Source organism: Macaca fascicularis, chromosome 8 (assembly GCF_037993035.2).
Source record: "Macaca fascicularis isolate 582-1 chromosome 8, T2T-MFA8v1.1".
NCBI classification, from domain to species: domain Eukaryota; kingdom Metazoa; phylum Chordata; class Mammalia; order Primates; family Cercopithecidae; genus Macaca; species Macaca fascicularis.
Window position 1 is genome coordinate 87,218,787 of NC_088382.1, and position 25,214 is coordinate 87,244,000.

At 33.2% G+C, this 25,214-nt stretch overlaps 1 long non-coding RNA gene across 3 annotated transcripts in view; it reads left to right on the forward strand.

Annotated features, from left to right (window-relative positions):
- Positions 1-25,214, forward strand: part of LOC123575223 (uncharacterized) — a 118,892-nt gene that overhangs the window by 33,688 nt on the left and 59,990 nt on the right. For all 3 annotated transcript variants that reach the window (XR_012416935.1, XR_010577354.2, XR_012416936.1), the window contains exon 2: positions 5,422-5,497. This is a non-coding gene — a long non-coding RNA (uncharacterized lncRNA). The remainder of the gene's footprint in view (positions 1-5,421; positions 5,498-25,214) is intronic.

A 25,214-nucleotide genomic window follows, 5' to 3' on the forward strand; every position in this document is an offset into this window, starting at 1 on the left:
AATGGATACTGTTACGTGGCCCTTAACAATTGTTATACATTCTGAGAAATGTGTTGTTATGTGATTTTATCATTGTGTGAATATCATAGATTGCCATACAAAAACCTAGGGGATATAGTCTCCTACACACCTATGTTATAGGTACAGCCTATTGCTCCTAGGCTAAAAACTTGTACAGCATGTTATTGTACTGAATACAGTAGACAATTGTAACACAATGGTAACTGTAAGTATATCTAAACATATTTAAACATAGAAAAGGTATAGTAAAAATATGGTATTATAATTTCATGGGACCATGTTGTATATCTGATCCATAGTTGATAGAAACATTGTTAAGTGGCCATGACTGTTCTTATTTTTTATTTATTTACTAACTTTACCAATTAACTTTGGACATGAATAATTATAACTTAATCAATTATTTTATGAGTATGGAGGCAATATTACAATAAATGTGGTCTTTTCGTCAAGTAAAAATTGTTATATTTATCATGTACAACATGATTTGACATATGTATACATTATGAAATTGCTCGTTTGAGCTAATTAACATAGTATTATCTAAAATTATTTCTCCTATTTAACTAAGATTTTGTATTCCTTGACCAGCACCCCTGCCAAATCCCTGATATGGGGATCCCCAAATTCCTGATAGCCTCTAGTACCTAGCATTCTACTCTTCAGTTCTGTGTACAGCTTTTTTAGACTCCACACATAAGTGAGATCATGAGGTATTTGTCTTTCTCTTCATGGATTACTGCACTTACCATAAAGTCCTCCAGGTTCATCCATGCTGCTGCAAATGACAATAATTCCTTTTTTAAGGTGGAATAATACTTTATTGTGTATAATATCCATTCATTCATTCATGGACACTTAGGTTGATTTCATATCTTGGCTCTTGTGAATAGTGCTGCAATAAACATGGAAGTACAGATGTTTCCTCAAGATGCAGGTTTCATTTCCTTTGGACATATACCCAGTAGTGTGATGACTGGATCCTATGGTAATTCTACTTTTAATTTATAAGGAATCTCTATACTGTTTTTCATAATAGCTGAACCAAGATATATTCTCATCAGCATTGCATGACTGTTTCCCTTTCTTCACATCCTTACCGGCATTTGTTATTTTCTATATTTTTATTATAGCCATTCTATTTAAGATGATATAGTGAAATCAGATTGTGCTTTTAATTTGCATATTTCTGATGACTAGTGATATTAAGCTCCTTTGTCATATACCAGTTGGTCATTGTATGCATTCTTTAGAGAAATGCCTATTCAGACCCATTGCTCATTTTAAAATTATGTTATGCGTATTCTTGATAATGAGTTGTTTGAGTTTCTTATGTATTTTGGATATTAAACCTTTATTGGATGTGTCATTTGTAAATATTTTCTCCCATGTGATAGGCTGTCTTTTCACTCTGCGGATTGTTTACTTTGCTGTGCAAAGGCTCTTTAGCTTGATATAATCTTATTTGCCAATTTTTGCTTTTGTTGCCTGCTTTTTGGTACCATATTCTGAAATTAGTTCCCCAAACAAATGTCATAGAGCTTTTCTTTTCTGTTTTTTCTAGTAATTTTACAATTTCAACTGGGGGTTCACCCCGAATTCCCTAGGATCATTTAAAATGTTCTTAGTATCTGCAGAAACTTCTGATTTCTATTTCTATTTTATTTTATTAAAAAAAATTGACATATAATAATTGTACATATTTATGAGGTGCATAGTGATGTTTCAATACATATAATGTACAGTGATCAGATCAATGTAATTAGCATATTTATAATCTCAAATATTTATTATTTTTTGTGTTTGAAATATCCAATGTCTTACTTTTAGCTATTTAAAACTATATAATAGATCATCGTTAACTATAGTCATTCTATATTGGTATGGAACACTAGAATTTATTCCTCCTGTCTAGCTATAGTTTCATGTCCTTTAATAAACCTCTAATTATAATTCATTGCTAATTTTATTCATACTCGTAATTTAATTTGTATTTTCTCTTTCAAACTTTTTCTTACTTTTTCTTGCTAGAATTTATTGATTTATTTTTTCATAGAAAATCCTCTGTGCTGATTTTTTCTATTGCAAGTTTTAAAAAGTTATTTATTCTTGTTCCTGTATTAAATATTTTTTCATTCTTTCTTCTGTATTTAAGTTTCTATTCTCTTTATAGTCTTATTGTTTTCAAACTTTTATTATTTTCAAGCTTTTATTATTTTTAACTTTCCTCTTTTCTAGTATATATTACACATTTTCTTTAGAGAACTACCTTTGACATATTTTGACATGGCATATCTTTATTATTATTCACTTTCTATGGGTTAAATAGTGTTACCCCCTCAACTCACCTCCAACGTAATGGTATTTGGAGATGAGGCCTTTGGGAGGTAATTAGATTTAGATAAGACTATGAAAGTGAAGATCTCGTGATGAGAATTGTACCCTTATAAGAAAAGAAATCAATACAATGGGGAGTCTCTCTTGGCTCTAAGGCAATCACAGCTAGCCTTTTTTCTTCCTTGTCTATGCTTCTATGCTACCATCTCTATGATTTAGAGGATCTTTATCAGTTTCTAGCTGAATTCCTGTGTTCTCTCTTAGTACTCTGTTTGGCATGTGATTATCTACTTATTGTTTTGGTCTTTCTTTGTGGAGGAGGCCAGTGGCTATTTTGATGACTTGCTCTGGGCAGCCACAGTTTGTGAAAGATGCTCTTGCTCCAGCCCCTGCATCCCCAGTATGGGCTACTTTTTATAATAAAGAAAGCTCAACTCATAAAAAGGCACCAGTAGACCAAAGGGCAGACACAGAAGCAAACTTAAATGGAGTAGAATTGAATACTAATTAAGGCAAGGCAACAGGTAACTGGATTTCAGAATTACTCTATATTGGTGAAGTATAATGTGCCTCCCATTCTCCCTATCTTTGAATGAGAGTATCTATCCCTCCCTGTATCATCACTGGGGAACAGATAACTGGTCTCTTGGATAAAACTAGCTACTGATGGAATGAATACCCATAGACACACATGCATATGGTTATATATAATACACAAATATATCTGTGTGTATATATATACATACATAAATATATTGCAGTATAAGTTTATGAAGATATTTCCAATTTTAACTCAGAACTAAATTGATTTATATAATAAATGTGAATACTATTATTTACATAATAAATGTTATACAATATACTAACATACTATGTTACATCAGTATTTCTTCCCTTGAACATTGTGAATATTGGTTTTATAGGTGGAGAGAACAATAGATTTAGAATGTCATTGTATTAGTCGTTTTGTTTTACACAGACAGCAAACTAATGACTGTTGGATCTTCTTTTTCTCTGTCTTATATATGTTAACTTCTGTCAAATATTTTATCTTTTTCTTCATTTCTTATGAATTTTAAATTGTGACTTCTTTTTTATGGGTTATTACCATTAAAGCATTGTCAGTTATGTTTTTTGTTTTTAGTTTCCTTCTAGTTTAATTTTCATTACTGATTTTTTCTCTTTTTTCCTTTACAACTCTTATAAAGTTATATTTCTTTAATTTTAATTCTTATAAAATTATAATTCTTTATAATTCTATAACATAAATTTTAAGTTATATTATCATATTTTGGGCTTTTTCTGGTTTTGGTTTATATTATTTCTTTCTTATAGCACTATCTTAGCCTTTTTATTGGTTTTGGAAAAATAGTTTACCGTTTTAAAATCTGTTTTACTTTGTATGAGAAAATGGAAATAGCTAGTTTATTTTTTTTTAATTTTTTTATTTCCATAGGTTATTGGGGAACAGGTGGTGTTTGTTTACATGAGTAAGTTCTTTAGCAGTAATTTGTGAGCTTTTGGTGTAACCATCATTCTAGCTGTATACATTGCCCCCAATTTGTAGAGTTTTATCCCTCACCCTCTTCCCATGCTTTCCCCCTAAGTCCCCAAAGTCCATTGTGTCATTCTTATGCCTTTGCATCCCCATAGCTTAGCTTCCACTTATGAGTTAGAATATATGATGTTTGGTTTTCCATTCCTGAGTTACTTCGCTTAGAATAATAGTCTCCAATCTCATCCAGGCCGCTGTAAATGGCATTAACTCATTCCTTTTTATGGCTGAGTAGTATTTCATCGTATAAATATACCACAATTTCTTTATCCATGCATTGATTTATGTGCTTTTGAGTGGATTCCACATATTGGCAGTTGCGAGTTGTGCTGCTATAAACATGTGTGTGCAAGTATCTTTTTTGTATAGTGACTTATTTTCCTCTGGGTAGATACCCAGTAGTGGGACTGCTGGATAAAATGGTAGTTCTACTTTTATTTCTTTAAGGTATCTCCACACATTGTCCATATTGGTTGTACTAGTTTACATTCCCACCAACAGTGTAGACATGTTCCCTTTTCACTGCATCCACACAAGTATCTTTTTTTTTTTTTTGATTATGGCCATTCTTGCAGGCGTAAAGTGGTATTGTGTTGAGGTTTTGATTTGCATTTCACTGATCATTAATGATGCTGAGCATTTTTTCATATGTTTTTTGGCCATTTGTATATCTTCTTTTGAGAATTGTCTATTCATGTCCTTAGCCCATTTATAATGGGATTGTTTGTTTCTTTCCTGGCAATTTGTTTGAGTTTGTTATAGATTCTGCATATTATTGCTTTGTCAGATGTATAGATTGTGAAGATTTTCTCCCACTCTGTGGGTTGTCTGTTTACTCTGCTGACTGTTCCTTTAGCCATGCAAAAGCTCTTTAGTTTAATTAAGTCCCAGCTATTATTCTTTGTTGTTGTTGTTGTTGTTGTTGTTGTTTATTTGTTTGTTTGTTTGAGACGGAGTCTTGCTCTGTAGCCCAGGCTGGAGTGCAGTGGCACCATCTCTGCTCACTGCAAGCTCTGACGCCCGGGTTCATGCCATTCTCCTGCCTCAGTCTCCGAAGTAGCTGTTACTACAGGTGCCCACCACCACGCCTGGCTAATTTTTTTGTATTTTTAGTAGAGATGGGGTTTCACCATGTTAGCCAGGATGGTCTCGATCTCCTGACCTCATGATCCACCCTCCTTGGCCTCCTAAAGTGCTGGGATTACAGGCATGAGCCACCAACTGCCTCCAGCCATCTCTGTTTTTATAGCATTTGCTTTGGGATTCTTGGTCATGGTATCCTTGCCTAAGCCATTGTCTAGAAGGGTTTTCCAATGTTATCTTCTAGAATTTTTATAATTTCAGGTCTTAGATTTAAGTCCTTGATCCATCTTCAGCTGACTTTTTGTATAGGTGAGAGATGAGGATCTAGTTTTATTCTCCTACATGTGACTTGCCAATTACCCAGACATCATTTGTTGACTAGGGCGTCCTTTCCTCACTTTATGTTTTTGTTTGCTTTATTGAAGATCGGTTGCTGTATTGAAGATCAAGAGCAATAAAGTTGTTTGCTTCATTGAAGATCAGTTTCTTTATTGAAGATCAGTAAGTATTTGGGTTTATTTCTGGGTTTTCTATTGATTTCTGGGCCTATTTTTATACCTGTACCATGCTGTTTAGGTGACTATGGCTTTATATTATATTTTGAAGTTGGGTTATGTGATGCCTCCAGATTTGTTCTTTTTGCTTAGTCTTGCTTTGATTATGTAGGCTCTTTTTTAGTTCTGTATGAATTTTAAGATTGTTTTTTCTAATTCTGTGAAGAATTGTGGTGGTATTTTAATGGAATTTGCATTTAATTTGTAGACTGCTTTTGGTAGTATGGTGATTTTCACAGTATTGATTCTACCCATCCATGAGCATGGGATGTGTTTCCATTTGTTTGTGTCATCTATGATTTCTTTTAGCAGTGTGTTGTAGTTTTCCTTGTAGAGGTCTTTCAGCTCATTGGTTAGATATATTCCTAAGGTTTTTTCTTTTTTCTTTCTTTCTTTTTTTTTGCAGCTATTGTTAAAGGGGTTGAGTTCTTGTTTTGATTCTCAACTTGGTTACTGTCGGTGTATGAAAGAGCTACTGATTTGTATACACTAAATTTGTATCTGAAAACTTTGTTGAATTTTTTTTATCAGTTCTAAGAGCTTTCTGGAGGAGTCTTTAGGGTTTTCTAGGTAAACGATCATATCATCAGCAAACAGTGACAATTTAACTCCCTTTTTACCAATTTGGATGCCCTTTATTTGTTTCCCTTGTCTGATTGCTCTGACTAGGACTTCCAGTACCATGTTGAAGAGGAGTGGTGAGAGTGGGCATCCTTGTCTTGTTCCAGTTCTCAGAGGGAATGCTTTCAACTTTTCCCTATTCAATATTATGTTGGCTGTGGGTTTGTCATAGAAGGCTTTTATTACATTGAGGTATGTCCCTTGTATCCCAATTTTGCTGAGAATTTTAATTATAAAGCAATGCTAGATTTTGTCGAATACTTCTGCATCTATTGAGATGGTTGTGTGATTTTTGTTATTAATTCTGTTTATTTGTTTTATCACATTTGTTGACTCATGTATGTCAAACCATCCTTGCATCGTTGGTATGAAACCCACTTGATCATAGTGAATTATCTTTTTGATATGTTGTTGAATTTGGTTAGTTAATATTTTCTTAAATATTTTAGCATCTATGTTCATCAGGGATATTGGTCTGTAGTTATTATTATTATTATTATTATTATTATTATTTTGGTTATGTTCTTTCCTGGTTTGGGTATTAGGGTGATATCTTCATAGAATAATTTAGGGAGGATTCTGTCTTTCTCTATCTTGTGGAATAGTGTCAATAGCATTGGTACCAATTCTTTTTTGAATGTCTGGTAGAATTCTGCTGAGGATCCTTCTGCTCCTGGACTTTGCTGGTAATTTTAAAATTCCCATTTCAATGTAGCTGCTTGTTATTGGTTGGTCTGCTCAGGGTATCTAATTCTTCCTGTCTTAAGCTAGGAGGGTTGTATCTTTCCAGGAATTTAATCCATCTCCTCTTGGTTTTTTAGTTTATGCACATAAAGGTATTCATAGTAGCCTTGAGTAATCTTTTGTATTTCTGTGGTGTCAATTGTAATATCTCTTGTTTCATTTCTAATTGAGCTTATTTAAATTTTCTATCTTCTTTTCTTGGTTAATCTTACTAATGGTCTATCAATTTTATTTATCTTTTCAAACAACTACATTTTGTGTTTCATTTGTCTTTTGCATTGTTTTGTTTGTTTATTTCAATTTCAATTAGTTCTTTGGCTGTGGTTATTTCCTTTCTTCTGCTGGATTTGGGTTTTGTTTGCTCTTATTTCTCTAGTTCCTTCAGATGTGACCTTAGGTTGTCTGTTTGTGCTCTTTCAGTCTTTTTAATGCAGGCATTTAGGGCTACCAACTTTCCTCTTAGCACCACCTTTGCTGTACCCCAGAGGTTTTGATAGGTTGTGTCACTGCTGTCGTTTAGTTCAAAAAAGTTTTTAATTTTAATCTTCATTTCATTTTTGACCCAATGATCATTCAGGAGCAGGTTATTTAATTTCCATGTATTTGCATTATTTTGAAGTTTTTTTATTTTTTATTTTTCTGAGTTGGTTTTCTGTTTTATTCCTCTGTGGTCTGAGAGAGTGCTTAATGTAATTTCAATTTTCTTAAATTTATTGAGGCTCGTTCTGTGTCCTATCATATGATCTGTCTTAGAGAAAGTTCCATGCACTGTCAAACAGAAAGCATATTCTGTGGTTGTTGGGTAGAATGTTCTGTAAATATCTGTTGAGTCCATTTGTTCCAGGGTGTAGTTTCAATCCATTGTTTCTTTGTTGACTTTCTGTCTTGATGACCTGTGTAGTACTGTCAGTGGAATATTGGAGTCCCTCACTATTATTGTGGTGGGGTCTATCTCATTTCTTAGGACTATTAGTAATTGTTTTATAAATTTGAGAGCTCCAGTGTTATAAATTTGGGAGCTCCAGTGTTAGGTGCATATATATTTAGAATTGTGATATTTTCCTGTTGGACAAAGTCTTTTATCATTATATAATGTCCCGCTTTGTCTTTTTAACTACTGTTACTTTAAAGTTTGTTTTGTCTGATATAAGAAAAACTACTGTTGCTATTTGTTGCCTGTATACCTGTATACTTTGGCCTTTTTTCTTTTTCTTTCTTTTTTTTTTTTTGGATTTTTGTTTTATAGGTCCTGTGAGATTTATGCTTTAAAGAAGTTCTGTTTAGATGTGTTTCTAGGATTTGTTTCAAGATTTAGAGCTCCATTTAGCAGTTCTTGTGTTGCTGGCTTGGTAGTGAAGAATTCTCTCAGCATTTGTTTATCTGAAAAAGACTATCTTTCCTTCATTTATAAAGCTTCATTTTGCTGGATACAAAATTTTTGGCTGATAATTGTTTTGTCTGAGGAGGCTGAAGATAGGGCTCCAATCCCTTTTAGCTTGTAGGGTTTCTTCTGAGAAATCTGCTGTTAATCTGACAGTTTTTTTGTTTTTGTTTTTGTTTTTGTTTTTTAATAGGTTACCTGGTGCTTTTGCCTCACAGCTTTTAGGATTCTTTCCTTCATCTTAACTTTATATAACCTGATGACAATGTGTCCAAGTGATGATCTTTTTGCAATGAATTTCCCAGGTGTTTTTTGAGCTTCCTGTATTTGGATGTCTAGGTCTCTAGCAAGGCTAGGGAAGTTTTCCTTGATAATTTCCCAAATATGTTTTTCAAACTTTTAGATTTATCTTCTTCCTCAGGAACACTGATTATTCTTAGGTTTGGTCATTTAACATAATCCTAGTCTTCTTGGAGGCTTTGTTCATATTTTCTTATTCTTCTTTCTTTGCCTTTGTTTAATTGGCTTAATTTAAAAACCTCGTCTTTGAGGTCTGAATTTCATTCTTCTGCTTGTTCAATTCTATTGCTGAGACTTTCCAGAGTAGTTTACATTTTTTAAGTGCATCCATTATTTCCTGAAGTTTGATTGTTTTTTGTATTTATGCTACCTCCTTCACTGAAGATTTCTCCCTTCACTTCTTGTATCATTATTTTTTAAATTTCCTTATATTGGGCTTCACCTTTCTCTGTTGTCTCCTTGATTAGCTTAATAATTAACCTTCTAAATTATTTCTCTGGTTAATCAGGGATTTCTTTTAGGTTTTTACCCATTGCTGATGAGCTAGTGTGATGTTTTGGAGGTGTTAAAAAACTTTGTTTTGTCACATTATCAGAGTTAGGTTTCTAGTTCCTTCTCATTTGGATAGGCTCTGTCAGAGGGAAGGTTGAGGGTTCAAGGCTGTTGTTCAGATTCTTTTGTCCCATGAGCTGTTCCCTTGATGTAGTACTGAAGATAGAGCCCCGATCCCTTTTCCTAGGGATGTGGCTTCCTGAGAGCCAAGCTGTAGTGATTGTTATCTCTCTTCTGGATGTAACCTCCCAGCAAATCTATCAGGCCCCAGGCTGGCACTGGGGGTTGTCTGCACAGAGTCCTGTGATGTGAACCATCTGCGGTCTCTCAGTCATGGATACCCAGCATAGTATTCAGTGTGTCTCCCGGGTCCTGCAGGAGCAACCCACTTCCTTCAGAGGATCTGTGGGTTCCCTCAGTTTTCCTAATGTATTCCTGCAGTTGTTCTGGAGCAAAAGTTCTAAAATCTGTTTTAAAAGCATGTTCTTCTGATGTGCTTTTGTTGTCCATGGGGGTATAATTTTTGTTCTTGTTCTCTTTTATCTTATAATAACTTTGAGATTTAACCATTATGCATTTATTTGGCTCATTTTTAATAAAAGTAAGTGTTCCTAAACTTTTAAAACTTGATGGAGTTCAGTATGAACTTCACAGTTATCTTTCTTCTCTTCTTGTTTTTATATTGCTTAAATATATATTGACTTGATTTCTTAAGTCTTATCTCTCTCTGAACTCTCCTCCTTTAATTTTTGTTTCTTAATTTTTCCTATTGGTCTATCTTGCTCAATTTTTTAACAGTTGTATGAAAGTATAAGTGACATACAATAAACAACATAGAGTTAAATTGTATAAACGTGTAAGTTTTGACATATATATAAATATATATATATATATACCTGTGAAACCATCATTGAATCAAGAGTTTCCTTATGATCTTACATCATAATTCCTACCTGATGTTTCTTCCCATGCTTCGACCATGCCTCTACAACCGCTAATCTGTTTCATGTCACTAGAGATTAATGTGAATTTTTTTGAATTTTATATAAATAAAATCATATAGGATGTACTTTTCTGTATGGCTTATTTTTTCCGCATAACCTTTTGAGATTTATTTACATTATATCATGCATCACTGATTCATTCTGTATTATTGTGGATTAGTGTAGAATTAAAATACCAGATTCTTTATCCATTCATCTGTTAATGGCCCCTTAGGTGTAGTTTTGGGCTGTTATAATAGAGATGTTCTGAACATTTGAGCACAAATCTTTGCATAGCTGATAGTTTCATTTATCTTGGGTAAATAACTAGGCACAGAATAACTGAGTTCTATGGCAGGTGTATATTTAACTTAAATAAAATACCTGCCAAACTGTTTCGCAAAGTGGTTGTACTACTTTTACAATAACATCAGTAGTATATGAGTGTTCTGTTTCTTTCACATGTGCAACAGTATTTGGTGTTAGGTAACTTTACAATTTTAGGTATTCTAATGTATGTAGTAGTAATTGTGTTTTTATTTTGCAAAACCCTACTGACTAGTGGTAAGAATATTTGTATGTACTTACTAATCATCAGTATCCATTTTATGGTAAAATGCATATTGAATTATTTTGCCTAATTTTATTGGGTTTGTATATTTATTACTAAACTGTCAAGAGTTTACATGTTCTGAATACAAATCCTTTATATAATGTATGCTGTGCAAATATTTTTTCCTGCTGTGTGTCATGTCTTTTTATCTTGATACTAATGTCTTTTGAGAGCAGAACATCTTAATTTTGATAAACTCCAGTATATTACTTTTTTCTTTTGTGCCTTACGCTTCTGGAAAACCAAATTCGTAAAAATTTTTTTCAGAATCAAATCGACGCAATTAAAAATGATAAAGGGGATATCACCACCGACCCCACAGAAATACAAACTACCATCAGAGAATACTATAAACACCTCTACACAAATAAACTGGAAAATCTAGAAGAAATGGATAATTTCCTGGACACTTACACTCTTCCAAGACTAAACCAGGAAGAAGTTGAATCCCTGAATAGACCAATAGCAGGCTCTGAAATTGAGGCAACAATTAATAGCCTACCAACCAAAAAAAGTCCAGGACCAGATGGATTCACAGCTGAATTCTACCAGAGGTACAAGGAGGAGTTGGTACCATTCCTTCTGAAACTATTCCAATCAATAGAAAAAGAGGGAATCCTCCCTAACTCTTTTTATGAGGCCAATATCATCCTGATACCAAAGCCTGGCAAGGACACAACAAAAAAAGAGAATTTTAGACCAATATCCCTGATGAACATCGATGCAAAAATCCTCAATAAAATACTGGCAAACCGGATTCAGCAACACATCAAAAAGCTTATCCACCATGATCAAGTGGGCTTCATCCCTGGGATGCAAGGCTGGTTCAACATTCGCAAATCAATAAACATAATCCAGCATATAAACAGAACCAAAGACAAGAACCACATGATTATCTCAATAGATGCAGAAAAGGCTTTTGACAAAATTCAACAGCCCTTCATGCTAAAAACGCTCAATAAATTCGGTATTGATGGAACGTACCTCAAAATAATAAGAGCTATTTATGACAAACCCACAGCCAATATCATACTGAATGGGCAAAAACTGGAAAAATTCCCTTTGAAAACTGGCACAAGACAGGGATGCCCTCTCTCACCACTCCTATTCAACATAGTGTTGGAAGTTCTGGCTAGGGCAATCAGGCAAGAGAAAGAAATCAAGGGTATTCAGTTAGGAAAAGAAGAAGTCAAATTGTCCCTGTTTGCTGATGACATGATTGTATATTTAGAAAACCCCATTGTCTCAGCCCAAAATCTCCTTAAGCTGATAAGCAACTTCAGCAAAGTCTCAGGATACAAAATTAATGTGCAAAAATCACAAGCATTCTTATACACCAGTAACAGACAAACAGAGAGCCAAATCAGGAATGAACTTCCATTCACAATTGCTTCAAAGAGAATCAAATACCTAGGAATCCAACTTACAAGGGATGTAAAGGACCTCTTCAAGGAGAACTACAAACCACTGCTCAGTGAAATAAAAGAGGACACAAACAAATGGAAGAACATACCATGCTCATGGATAGGAAGAATCAATATCGTGAAAATGGCCATACTGCCCAAGGTAATTTATAGATTCAATGCCATCCCCATCAAGCTACCAATGAGTTTCTTCACAGAATTGGAAAAAACTGCTTTAAAGTTCATATGGAACCAAAAAAGAGCCCGCATCTCCAAGACAATCCTAAGTCAAAAGAACAAAGCTGGAGGCATCACGCTACCTGACTTCAAACTATACTACAAGGCTACAGTAACCAAAACAGCATGGTACTGGTACCAAAACAGAGATATAGACCAATGGAACAGAACAGAGTCCTCAGAAATAATACCACACATCTACAGCCATCTGATCTTTGACAAACCTGAGAGAAACAAGAAATGGGGAAAGGATTCCCTATTTAATAAATGGTGCTGGGAAAATTGGCTAGCCATAAGTAGAAAGCTGAAACTGGATCCTTTCCTTACTCCTTATACGAAAATTAATTCAAGATGGATTAGAGACTTAAATGTTAGACCTAATACCATAAAAATCCTAGAGGAAAACCTAGGTAGTACCATTCAGGACATAGGCATGGGCAAAGATTTCATGTCTAAAACACCAAAAGCAATGGCAGCAAAAGCCAAAATTGACAAATGGGATCTCATTAAACTAAAGAGCTTCTGCACAGCAAAAGACACTACCATCAGAGTGAACAGGCAACCTACAGAATGGGAGAAAATTTTTGCAATCTACTCATCTGACAAAGGGCTAATATCCAGAACCTACAAAGAACTCAAACAAATTTACAAGAAAAAAACAAACAACCCCATCAAAAAGTGGGCAAAGGACATGAACAGATATTTCTCAAAAGAAGACATTCATACAGCCAACAGACACATGAAAAAATGCTCATCATCACTGGCCATCAGAGAAATGCAAATCAAAACCACAATGAGATACCATCTCACACCAGTTAGAATGGCAATCATTAAAAAGTCAGGAAACAACAGGTGCTGGAGAGGATGTGGAGAAATAGGAACACTTTTACACTGTTGGTGGGATTGTAAGCTAGTTCAACCATTATGGAAAACAGTATGGCGATTCCTCAAGGATCTAGAACTAGATGTACCATATGACCCAGCCATCCCATTACTGGGTATATACCCAAAGGATTATAAATTATGCTGCTATAAAGACACAAGCACACGTATGTTTATTGCAGCACTATTCACAATAGCAAAGACTTGGAATCAACCCAAATGTCCATCAGTGACAGATTGGATTAAGAAAATGTGGCACATATACACCATGGAATACTATGCAGCCATCAAAAAGGATGAGTTTGCGTCCTTTGTAGGGACTTGGATGCAGCTGGAATCCATCATTCTTAGCAAACTATCACAAGAACAGAAAACCAAACACCGCATGTTCTCACTCATAGGTGGGAACTGAACAATGAGATCACTCGGACTCAGGAAGGGGAACATCACTCACCGGGGCCTATCATGGGGAGGGGGGAGGGGGGAGGGATTGCATTGGGAGTTATACCTGATGTAAATGACGAGTTGATGGGTGCAGCACAGCAACATGGCACAAGTATACATATGTAACAAAACTGCACGTTATGCACATGTACCCTACAACTTAAAGTATAATAATAATAAATAAATTAAAAAAAGAAAAAAAAAAAAAAAAATTTTTTCTACGTGTTTCATAAGTTTCATCTTTAGGTTTATTTTTATTTTAAATAATTTTTGTATATGGTGTGAGAGGTTTCTTTTACTTAATAGACAACCACTTGTTCCAGCATCATGTTAAAGATAATTTTAATGTTAAAGAAATTTTAATTTTCTCCATTGAATTGCCCTTGCAATTTTCTCAAAACCAATTGATCGTACGCACACACACACGCACGCGCACACACACACACATATGTTCATGTCCATTAATCCATTGTCTGTGTCTTTAGTCCAATATTATAATGTTTCTATTACTACAGTTTTGGAATTCTTTATGTTTGTCTTTAGTCCAATATTACAATGTTTTCATTACTGCAGTTTTATAATTCTTTGCATTTTATTTTGACATATAATAATTGTTCATATTTAAAGGATAATGTTTTAATACATGTACACATTCTGTTATGATTAAATCCTAAAACATTTACGGATTTTTATGATGAAAGCATAAAAACCCTCTTTCTTTTTAATATAGTTATTTTAAAATGTAATTATATTGTTAACTATAGCTATTCTACTGTAAAATATAACACTGAACTGATTCCTCTAACCTATCTGTAATTGTGTTCCTGTTGACCAATTTACCCTCCTGCCCTCTTCTCCTCTAACGTTCTGAACTCCTGGTAACTATCATTCTACTCTCTCCTTCCATGAGATCAGCTTTTAAAAATTATACAAATGAGTGAGATCATGCAATATTTGTCTTTCTGTGTCTGACATTTCATTTAACATAATTTTCTCCAGTTCCATACATGTCGTGGCAAATGACAGAATTTCATTCTGTTTTCTGACTGAGTAGTATTCCATTCTCTCTCTGTCTGTACGTGGGGGTGTGTGTGTGTGTAATTTTCTGTATTAATCACTTTAGTACTAGTGATGCATTAAACATGAGAACGCAGATATCTCTTGAACATACTGATTTATTTCCTTTGGATATATAACTGGCAATAGGATTTCTGGGTCCTATAGTGGTTCCATTTTTAATTATTTTAGAAACATCCACACCCCTTTCTATAATGCCTGTACTAATTTACATTTTCATCAAGAGTGCATATCTTTCTGTATATCCTTACAGACATTTGTTATTTTTTGTCTTTTTGATAATAGTAATTTTAACAGAGTAGGTGATATCTCACTTTGGGTTTGATTTGCATTTCCCTGATTATTGATGGTGTTGAACATATTTTCCTACATCTGTTGGCCATTTGTATATCAACTTTTTAGAAATGTCTATTCAGATATTTTCCTAAGTTTTTAAAAATTCGGTTGTGTATTTACTATTGAGTTGCTTGAGTTCCTTATACATTCTGGATGTTGACCGTTTTCAGATGCATAGTTAGCAAATACATTCCCTCATACTGTATATTATCTGTTTATTGAACGTTTCCTTTGCTGTGTGCAGAAACTTTTTAGTTTGATGTAATCCTATTTGTCTATTTTTGCTTCTGTTTTTTGTGATTCTGAGATCTTATTTAAAAATATTCTTGCCCAGTCTAATTTCATGAAACACTTCCCCTATGTAGTCTCCTAGTAGTTTCATAGTTCTGGGTCTTATATTTAAGTCTTAAATCATTGACCTTTGTGTAAAATGAGAAAAAGGAATCTAGCTTTATTCTCCTACATGTGAATATCCAGTTTGCTCAGCCTTGATTATATGAGAGATTGTCCTTTCCCCCATGTATGTTTATGACATCTTTGTGAAAATTCAGTTGGCTGTAAATGCATAGATTTATTTCTAGCTTCTCTATTCTCTTCTATTGGTCTGCATGTCTGTTTTTATGCCAGTGACATGCAGTTTTGGTTGCTATAGCTTTTTCACATATTTTGACATCAAATAGTGTGATTCCTCCACCTTTATTCTTTATTCTCAAAACTGCTTTGGCAATCTGGGGCCTTTGTATTTCCATATGAATTTTAAGAGTTTTTTTTTTTTTTCTATTATTTTCAAATGTTAAACTAAACTTGCACTACTGGAGTAAATCCAACTTAGTATTAATGTGCAGTCACTTTATACAAATAAGTTGCCAACATTTTGTTAGAAGTTTTTGTGTCAAATTTCATGGGAAACAGTGGTCTGTGGTTTTCCGTATTTGTAATATCATCAGTTTGGTATCAGGTTAATGCTGGCCTCAGAAATATAAATTATGAAGTATTTCTCCTTCAGTTTTTCTGGAAGAGTTTTGTAGAATTGATATAGTTTCATTTTTAATTAAGTACATTTTATTAAGGAAGCCACTTATAAGTTCTTTTGTTGGTTTGACAAATATTTCAACAATTTCATTTAATAGATACATATAAGGCTGTACAGGTTATCTATATTTTCTCGAAGGAACTTTGGTAGTGCATGTCTTTCAACAAATTTTCTTATTTCTTCTAAATTTTTGAATTTATTGGCACAACATTTTCTATACTAATTTCTTACTTTCCTTTAAGTATCTGTAGACTCTCCACAGGTTTCACTTTTAAGATTCATGGTCAGGTAATTAATCTTCTCTCTATTTTTCTTATCAGTCTGGCTAGAAGTTTGTTAATTTTATTGATCTCAAATAATTGTATTTCACTTTTATTGATTTTTCTCTCTTGTTTTTACTTTATTTATTTATTTTTATTATTATTATTATTATACTTTAAGTTCTAGGGTACATGTGCATAACATGCAGGTTTGTTATGTATGTATACTTGTGCCATGTTGGTGTGCTGCGCCCATCAACTTGTCAGCACCCATCAACTCGTCATTTACATCAGGTATAACTCCCAATGCAATCCCTCCCCCCTCCCCCCTCCCCATGATAGGCCCCGGTGTATGATGTTCCCCTTCCCGAGTCCAAGTGATCTCATTGTTCAGTTCCCACCTATGAGTGAGAACATGTGGTGTTTGGTTTTCTGTTCTTGTGATAGTTTGCTGAGAATGATGTTTCCAGCTGCATCCATGTCCCTACAAAGGACACAAACTCATTCTTTTTTATGGCTGCATAATATTCCATGGTGTATATGTGCCACATTTTCTTAATCCAGTCTGTCACTGATGGACATTTGGGTTGATCCCAAGTCTTTGCTATTGTGAATAGTGCTGCAATAAACATACGTGTGCATGTGTCTTTATAGCAGCATGATTTATAATCCTTTGGGTATATACCCAGTAATGGGATGGCTGGGTCATATGGTACGTCTAGTCTAGATCCTTGAGGAATCGCCATATTGTTTTCCATAATGGTTGAACTAGTTTACAATCCCACCAACAGTGTAAAAGTGTTCCTATTTCTCCACATCCTCTCCAGCACCTGTTGTTTCCTGACTTTTTAATGATTGCCATTCTAACTGGTGTGAGATGGTATCTCATTGTGGTTTTGATTTGCATTTCTCTGATGGCCAGTGATGATGAGCATTTTTTCATGTGTCTGTTGGCTGTATGAATGTCTTCTTTTGAGAAATGTCTGTTCATATCCTTTGCCCACTTTTTGATGGGGTTGTTTGTTTTTTTCTTGTAAATTTGTTTGAGTTCTTTGTAGGTTCTGGATATTAGCCCTTTGTCAGATGAGTAGATTGCAAAAATTTTCTCCCATTCTGTAGGTTGCCTGTTCACTCTGATGGTAGTTTCTTTTGCTGTGCAGAAGCTCTTTAGTTTAATTAGATCCTATTTGTCAATTTTGGCTTTTGTTGCGGTTGCTTTTGGTGTTTTAGACATGAAGTCTTTGCCCATGCCTATGTCCTGAATGGTACTACCTAGGTTTTCCTATAAGGTTTTTATGGTATTAGGTCTAACATTTAAGTCTCTAATCCATCTTGAATTAATGTTCGTATAAGGAGTAAGGAAAGGATCCAGTTTCGGCTTTCTACTTATGGCTAGCCAATTTTCCCAGCACCGTTTATTAAATAGGGAATCCTTTCCCCATTTCTTGTTTCTCTCTACTTTCTAGTTTGTTGATGTCTGTTCTGCTTTTATAATCTTCTTTCTTCCAATTATTTACACTTGCATTTACTCTTGTTTTTCTAGTTCTTAAGATAGAAAATGAGGTAACTGATCTGAGAACATTTTTTTCTAACATAGCTATTTAGTGCTATAAATCTCCCTCTAAATTTGGCTATAATTGTATTCCCCAAATTTTGACACATGTTTGCACTTTTCTTGAGTACAAAATGCTTTTAAATTTTTATGCTTCTTTCTTGAATGAATGGAATGAAGAGATAATGAAATAAAAAATATTTATATATTTAGAAAAATATTTATGTAAGTATACACCTATGGCATATATATGTATGTACATACACCTACCTATATATTTAGCAGGGTATATATACACCTACATAAATGTATATATCTGTATACCTATATATACACACCATAAATGTATATATCTCCATATAGGTAGGTGTGTATATATGCAGATGTGTGTATGTATATAGGTAGATATATATGTACATAGGTAGATATATATGTAGATATGTACACATACCTACATTACCTAACTACATACATACCTATATATTTATGCCTACCATATATATATTCACACACACCTACATAAACGGATATATATATATGCCTTCATAAATACACACACACACACTCTTACATAAATGGATATACTGGGTATACAGGTAGGTATACAGAATTATGGTACATATTTATGGTATATATATGTATGTATATATACACATTTGTGTGTGTGTGTGTGTGTGTATATATAAACTGTTATTTCAGTTTTGAATCCAAATGAAGCAATTCACCAATTATTTTATTTTGACTCAAAACTAAAATAGCAGTTCATATAAAAATTGTTAGCAGCTGCAAAGAAACCACTTGACAAATAATGCTTCTCTCATCAAATTTAATAAGTTTTAAATTAACCTAGAATTCTATGTATTCATCATGCTGGCATAATATTTTCAATTACATATACACTGTGGGATGGTTAAATCTAGGTATATTAACAAATGGATTACCTCTCATAATTAGCATTTTTGTAGTGAGAATACAATATTCATTCTCTTAACATTTCTCAAGAACTCAATATATCATCATTAACTATAGTCACCATATTCTACAATCTGTCTCTTGAACTTATTCCTCCTATGCAAGTATCATCGTGTGTCCTTTGACCAATGCTCCTGAATAGCACTAGATATTAATAGGAGTTTCTACTTGAATTCTAGAAATGCTGGACTTCTCTCCTAGCTCTCTGTTCCAGAGTGGCTAAATAATAACAGCAAAATTTCAGTTGAAAACTCTTTGCCAAAAATCCGTGTATTCTTGGTGGGCAGAGATGTGTTCATCTTTGATTTCCACTATACCTATTTCAGTACCTTTAACTCTATTTTTGAAATTAGTTAGGATTGTGAAGTTGTTAAACAATTATTTTTGGAAATAATAAAAATGTCTTAAAAGGCATTTAATATGTGCAGATTATTGGGTTAAATTATTTGACAAGATTATTTTATTTACTCTACAGAGTGACATTATTGTGTCAGTTTAATCCTTATTTTCAGGTGAGAAATATGAAGTTTAATTAACTCATCCTATTTCACAAGAACTTGTAAATTTTGAGGTTAGTACCATAGCTAAGCAGGATAAATTCAGAGCTTGCACACCAATGCTGTGTTTTACTCTCTCCCCAAAACACAACATACTGTTTATTTCATTCATTTGAAATCAAATCATAAATTACATATCTAATTTTTGCTATATGCTAGGAGTTAAATTAGAAAATATATCAGTGGGAGAGAATGCATATTTGAGTTAGAAGTTGCTTTTAGGCCCAAAGTGGATTTCCACCTCAGCATGCACTTTCTGTTCTCTTCCCAGTAACAGTAAACAAGTTGTTCCTTGCCTCCTGCTGTTATTAACTCATCCTTCAGCATGGCTGAATGTCTACTTGGTTTAGAGTGTATGTCTTCGTCTCTTTTGTTTTCTTGTGTGCCGTGCCTCTTCTCTGTGCTCCAGTTCCCCCACTCCGATAGCCCCAGCAAAAAGCCCTCATCTTCTTCTAGTTACCATGACCATGAACTTATTTATGGCCAGATATAGTGCTGTGCCTGCCAGACGACTCCTTCAGAAAATTAGCTTGATTCACTCCCAAAGAAGAAAATCTAGCCAAAAATTCTGTCACTTCCACTCTTTCCCAATTTGCAGATAGCACTGAGATTTTACAGCTCATTCAGGATGGACTAGAAACTGCTCCTCAAAAGAGGCAAATGACCTACTGTTTAAAAGGGCAAGCACGCAGACAGTGGCAACCCAGCGTCTGAACCTATGGCTCTTTGTTAAACTTGAACAGATTAACAGTAAGTCATAAAATATATGATTATATGTTATTTTGTACTGTACATACTAGAAACTAATAGTTTACTTATCTGTCCAAATGTACATTATACATAAGGACCGTCTGAAAAAGAGACCCAAGTAAACGTAAAAGTGTGCTTGTCCAGAAAATGAGTGTCTATGAATTTGTCTGGATATTTACCTTTGTAACATCATAGACTGCAGACTTTTTATCCAACTTATACTCTTAGTACATAATAAAACCATTTTCTATTGACAGTCTTTGGTTGTAGCAAAACACAAGTAAGTTTAGAATAACAATCATTCTCTTATCTTTTCTCAAATGATAAATACTTTTGCTTTTAAAATGACTTATTTACAGTAGCACCATATAACATTAATTGTGTTAATGATCTTTCTATTTTAACTAATTGTAATAATGACATTTTGATTACAAATGATATATTTTTATTACAATTATTTAAAAATTGTATATGAAGCTATGTTTATTTGAGCAAAATATTGATTTTTTTTGTATGCATATTTCATTGACACAGGTAAAGTAGGTCTAAAATGGACATAAATTACTCAGAACATTTTAATTCAGTTTTTCATTCAAAGATTTGGAGACTTCCTTTTAGCCTTTAACATGGAAATGTAAAGATTCTTAGGATAACTGGGTCAGTTACACATGATGTTATGAGGAATTTGACTTGTTTATACTTGTTTAACTTACCTCACTCTTCCTATATAGGGCCTCGTCTCAGAGCTTTGTCACTTTCACAAAAAACTTCCTTCATTGACTCTGACAATTATATTTAGGCTTAATTTTGCAACTACATAAACTCATCCTGTAGTGGTAGGCCCTAAATTGTGGGTTCTTAAATTTGGTTCATGTGATTTTATTTGCTTTGTTTTTAGTAGTTGGTATGAAATTGACAATAGAGAATAAGTTAGTACGCACTTGCATTCTCTTTTCCATATGCTAGCTTTCTGTTGATGTTTAAATACTTTAGCCTGATAAATTGAAAGTAAAAAACCATTTCTGTAGTAAACGTGTTAGAAAGTTACAGCTTATATTTCCTTATAAGTGAAAATAGAAAGTTTCCATGCTGAAAAATTGCCATGAATCAGATATTGCAAATTTGTAGTTTCTCCCTATTAAGCGAGCCAGAAATTAAATATACATGAACATTACAGTCTCACTATCTATTTCAAAGAGAGAAGAATAAAGAATAATTATCCTGAAAGGTATGTTAGAAAATGCATGATGTATCTCATATAATCTGGCTTAAATTTCAAGATAGCCAGGAATATGAATATTTTAAAATTAAATTTGTAATGCTTTCCATGTAATGTTTAAAAATCTACTATGCCAAGGACTTACATAATATACTAAACCACATTGTTTCATGTGTTGATGTAATGTTACATACTAATGGTTTTTTTTTGCAAAGTTTTAGTTGTTTCTCTAATGACATTTTAAGCACTTAATGTAATATTTTCCTAAACGACTACTCGTCTCCATTTTCTCATTTTAGTATTTCAGTAGATCGCAGGAAGAAAATTTGAGTATTATTACAAGGAAACTCTGTTTATGTGACTTTTTAACTGATAATATTATGTATAGCACCAAAAACAAATACCAGAAAAAAGTTGTACACTTGACGCTATTTTCATTGTTACATAATATTAATAGCGTCCAGCCTGGGCTATAGGGCAAGACTCAATATAAAAAAAAATAGTCAAAATATTTTAGGCACTGTTTTTGGGTCTTTAAATCACAGACTATGAGAAGATTATATTGTCTTAGTCTCCAGACTATTAACAGTGCCTAACAAACACTCAGCATATGTTAGAGGAAGGTTGCCAAAATCAATTTGTTTGCCAAGCCCCATCAGTACAGATATTGCAATCAGGTCTTCAACATATATATATTTTAAACTTAAAACCTATAGAGCACTATGAAACTATTAAATTATATACAGTATGAAACATAAACAAAAAGACATGGAAAAATGAAGATAAAATCAACATAAATGAACTAGGTTTTGCTGACTTTGCTTAGTAGATGACTATGCTAGATTAATAAGACCAGTCAGGTCTTCCTGTACACATGTCGTCTAAATCCCCACTTAGCCCAGTGACAGATCTTCCAGAAAACTGTAAATAAATAAATACAATTCCCTTTGCACTTCAAAAACCAGTCATTCTATTTCATTCTATTTCTGCGTGTCTAGAAATTCTATGAGGACTCAGAGTTTCCTCTCACTCACAATATTTTACCTTCATTACCTCAACATACTTCTCTAAATCTTGGTACCCATTCCACACAAAAGGGATCTAATAATTAACCAACTATATAATGTTATATTCCAAGCAAGGCACTGTCAATAATTAATAAGTACACTAGAATAACAGGCATAACAATATTTTTTTACTGGGAAAATAATGTCTTATTTTTATCCCAGCAATAATGGTTATTATGAGGTATAAATAAAATAACCAACCTCTCAACTGCATATCACCTGATAGCCTTTGTTTATGCAAAAGTTACCTATACATAATTGCTTAAAGTTCCTACTAATTAGTATAGCACTATCTTTATCTCACTAAAGTTCCTACTAATTAGTATAGCACTGTCTTTATCTCACTCAAATGTTTCTCAATGGAAACATTTGGTTTTGTCATTTTATAAATATTTTCATCTTTTTAAACTTTTTAGAAAAATAATTTATTTTTAATTGACATGACTGTATATATTTATTATGTACAACAAAGTTCTGACACACAATTGCATCACATACTTATCATTTTGTGGTAAGAACAGTCAAAATCCACGGTCTTAGTAATCTTGAAGAATACATGACATTGGGATTGACTATATTCGCCCTTTTTTACAATAGATCCCTTGAACTTAAAATCTTTCACATAATAACAAAAAACATTTTGAAAATAATTGAATTAAATAGGTCTTTTAATTCCTTGCGTTTTTGAAAAGTGCCAAACAAGAATTTGTGCAGAGGAGAATTGTGGAACATTAAAACAAAAAATCTCAAAAACACACCACAATAAAATTGCTAGTAGGGACCAGTTTAGTGAATAATTGCAAGGGAAACAATTCAGTGCTTGAGAAAATGAAGATTATTATTTTTTTTTTTACTAATTCAATTAAATGACACTATAGAAACAAAAGAACTACTTTGTTTTTTCACATTTATTTATGCTTCAGTTGTAACAGCGTTACATATAATTTTATTAGGCCACGTTAATGGTATCTGACACTGTTTAGTGCATAATCCTTGTACTTTGTAATGTTAACTGCATAACTTCTTGGGGTGAGACGTATATCAGGTCAGAAGACAAGACTTGGTTGTATTGAACACACTAAACTGAAATGAATGGGTTTTGAGTTATCAAGTATTAGAATATATTTAATTTAATTAATTTAAGTTTAAATTGAGTTCATTTCTCAGCAAAATTTTTAAGAGTATAGTTAATTAGCTAAGGTCCAAATTTGCCAGTTGATTCTAATTTGATGAGGGATTTCTTCCAGGCTCTTAATTGCTATATTTGCCTTTTGAAAATTATAAATTCAAAGTCTGAAGAAAGCCGCTAGCCAATTAAATAAATGCTTTACAGAGAAAACATGTATGAACGAGAAACATTATTGGAACTCTGTGTGTTATTTTTTAAAAAATAAAAATTGTGTGTGATAACAGAACTGTAGTTATGTTTTTCAGATATCACTGGAAGTTCAGTAGGAAAAAGTCTCTGCTTATTGTAAAAGAAGACATTCTATTAAATAAAAGTGTTACAAAATAGGAACATAATTCTTTATCAGAGTGGGAAATTTAAAGGATACCTTATCATTTCAATTCATAAAATGCAACTACTGTCAAAAATATCTTGCCTATGTAAAAGTTCTTCCTGAAAGATACATGGCAGAAAGTCATTTTAAACAGTCTCTGCTGACATTTAGGGAAAATAGTGCTCTACTAAACAAGGTAGTACATCTAGCTGTTTCAGTGTATTGTCTAAATTATCATAGTAAGACTAGAAAACTTTACAATTCTTTCCATGAAAATAAATATGTACCTTTACATTTACATTTATCCAGAAATCCTGTTCATATTTCTATGGGGAAATTTTGGATGAAGAACAATTTCCTTATTTGGATTATGTGAATTTGAAGTGAACTATGATGAATTTATTAATTACAAGCAATTTCTCAAGAAAATAAATCTTAAAATGAAGTATTGCCTTATTCTGATATATTCATTATTATTAAAATTTTAGGTTTGGAGCTGTGGCTCACGCCTGTAATCCCAGCTCTTTGGGAGGCTGTGGCGGGTGGATCACCTGAGTCAGGAGTTCAAGACCATTCTTGCCCACATGGCGAAACTCCATCTCTATTAAAAAAAAATACAAAAATTAGTCAGGCATGGTGGTGTGTGCCTGTAGTCCCAGCTACTTAGGAGGCTGAGGTAGAGAATTGCTTGAACCTGGGAGGCAGAGGTTTCAGTGAGCTGAGATCCTGCCACTGCACTTGAGCCTGGGCGACAGAGAGATTCCATCTCAAAAAAAAAAAAAAAAAATTAGAGTAACGGAGCTGATGCCAAAGGCATCTGAGTTATTAAAGATTGGAGAATTTGAAATTATTGTTCAAATGCAATGAGCTAGTGTAAATTATTAGGTTCAAAGTTAAATAATTTTGTATTTAAGTATCATTATTTTATTTGTAAATACTTTCAAAACCCTTCTAATATAAATCTATATATTATAGTGGTTGCTATTCTGAAATTTTAGTGAATTTTCCCCTGGTATATAATTTGCAATAATAATCTAAAAATACATTAATTGGCTCCTTAGCTATTTAAATTAAGATATGAAAGATAGTATATAATAATGATTAAGATTTTTAATTCTTAATTCGGACAACCTTTTTTTTTTCCAGAAAATCTTAAAATCTAATTCCAACAATTTAGTA